This window comes from Etheostoma spectabile, chromosome 7, assembly GCF_008692095.1.
Source record: "Etheostoma spectabile isolate EspeVRDwgs_2016 chromosome 7, UIUC_Espe_1.0, whole genome shotgun sequence".
In the NCBI taxonomy this organism is placed as follows: Eukaryota; Metazoa; Chordata; class Actinopteri; order Perciformes; family Percidae; genus Etheostoma; species Etheostoma spectabile.
The window spans coordinates 7,328,508-7,330,820 of NC_045739.1; the positions used below are offsets into that span (position 1 = coordinate 7,328,508).

The 2,313-nt window shown below is 44.7% G+C and overlaps 1 long non-coding RNA gene across 1 annotated transcript in view; it reads right to left on the bottom strand.

Annotated features, from left to right (window-relative positions):
- LOC116693041 (uncharacterized) overlaps positions 1 to 2,313 on the bottom strand; it is a 22,567-nt gene that overhangs the window by 19,762 nt on the left and 492 nt on the right. The gene's annotated exons all lie outside the window — the stretch shown is intronic.

Sequence of the window (2,313 nt, forward strand, 5' to 3'; positions counted from 1 at the left end):
TGCACTGTGTGTGTGTTCATGTCACAATGGAATAGTCGGCCAAGTGTGGAGGAGAGCGAGGCCCAAGGCTAATTTTCTCCCATTAATTTTTCCATTTGAAATCAAACCTCAGAGGGCGGGCATGAGGGAATCAGACAAGCGGAAGAGGACTAGAGTGGTGGTAACCTTATCAGGGTGGGGGGGAGGCAAATGTTGGTTGTAGCAGCGTTAATGTCCAATAGGGGAGGCAATTTCACTTTCAAAGGAAACCTTATTTGTCAGACTGTCTCCTCTCTCCTTCCTTAGTCTTCCTGGTCCAGCATGCCCCGGGGAAACTGTCTGCCATCAAGACAATGTTTGACATTCTTGTTTTAAAAACAGTCATGAAAACGGATGAGACAAGTCATACATGATCTGCTTTGATTATTTAGACACCATGATATTTTTATCTGCCCATCTAACTCTCACTGACACAGTCCACTGATATCTGTAGAGTCCTATAAACGTTCTCATTTTACCCATCTATTCCACTTTCTCCTACTGCAAAAACTTTCTGTACATAAAGGACCATTACACAACTTTATATTCCTCAGCACCCATACAATAGAAGAGAAGACCTGTTAACCTTCATTCTGCCACCCTAACTACCCACACACACCTCTACCTCACACTTCCTTTTTGAGTCTCCTTCAATTCCAATCACTACTCTCCACCCTATTTTCCCCCAGTCTTTCTTTGAAAAAGCGGCAGTGCTTGCTAATCTGTCAATCAGATGCTGTCCTGTTGTGGCAAGGATGGGGGTCCGTGACGGTGGGCCGTGCACCTCCAGCAGCTCAGAGCGGCTCGATGATTAACCAGGCAGGTAGTGAGTTAAACTGCTGACAGCAGAAACACACTGACAGCTGATTTGGAAGACAATGGTCTCGCTCCCTCTACTTAACTTGTCACGGCAGTCAAAGCATATTCTCCATTAACTTCTGACATATCTGGAAAGATGGAGGGAAACACTTGTTTACTACATTGCACTCAGATATTTGGACATGTTCACATAGGCACAAATTCTTCTACACATCATTTTGGAAGACTGCATACCCAAAGTTATCAATCAATAAGTCGTTAGTTGCAAATATAAAGTGCATGAAAAAATTCAGCACACAATGTAAAAATAGAATTGATTCGATACTAGAGAAAGCTTGTTCTGAGAAGTTCTGATTTATGGCGTCAGTCTTTCATTAGAGGTCCATCAGTGCTTGAAATTGAATAACAGGATAATGGCATTATTAAAGCAATGCAAGCTGTTATTGTGGTTGTGATAATTCTGTGAATTGCTTATGGGAAACATTAGATCTTGTAACTGTATTCAGAAGTGAAGGCTGTACAGTTTGGTGTCAGAGATCTACAGCAGTGGACACCCAACATCGCCTTGTCTCTCAGATTAATAGTCCAACACTTCCCAATTATTAACCGCCCCTGCAGTGTACCATTCATATTCAAAGCTATTTACCTCCCTCTACTTCCTGTGCTTTGTGTCTTCTGTCTTTACAGGCGGGAATGGACGACGCAGGCAAATCTGTCAATCAAACAGCAGCCCCCAACCACCAGTGGCTGCCCATAGACAGCCGTCCATACACCTCCGTCGGCTCTGGTCCCTCCTCAGCTCAATGAGTAACTAACCTGCAGGTATTGAATCAAACTGCTGACAAGCACGTGGAGTGGTGGGGAGATGGGGGCTGAGTAGGTGGAGGATGGCTAGAGAAATAGAAAGGGGAGGATAGATATGACAATAGCATCATTTTTATAGCCCACCTTGGTGACGTAACCTTTAACTTTGCAAAGAAAGATGGGATTCTTCCCTGTCCGTCCATCCACCCCCCCCGATTGCCCCTCTTTATTCCTTCTTACTTTTTAAGTGGCATCCTTTGATGGGCTGTCCCTCTCTCTCATCTTGTCTTCTTAGACAGATGAGTGCTGTCAGCGCTGCCATCACTGCCCAGCTAAACATTAATGACTCTCTTGCCTGACAAGTGTTGGCGGGGCAGAGGAGAGGTGAAAGGGGGACACCTCTGGACAAAACCAGGGATGAAAAGGAGAAGTGATGGCTTTATCTGCTTGACAGATTCTCTTTTGTCTCTCTGAACTTGCGTATATGTATGTGTGTCATCAGCAGATTCTTGGCTTGACATGACGGTTTTATTGCCCTGTTTTTCTTCCCCTCTGAGGAGATGGACCTCTTTGTATTCCCACTGCCCCTCATCCTTCCTACTGGCATTTCTGACATTCCTTCAAGTGTCTGTGCAAATGTGAGTGTGAGTGTGTGTGTGTGTGTGTGTGTGT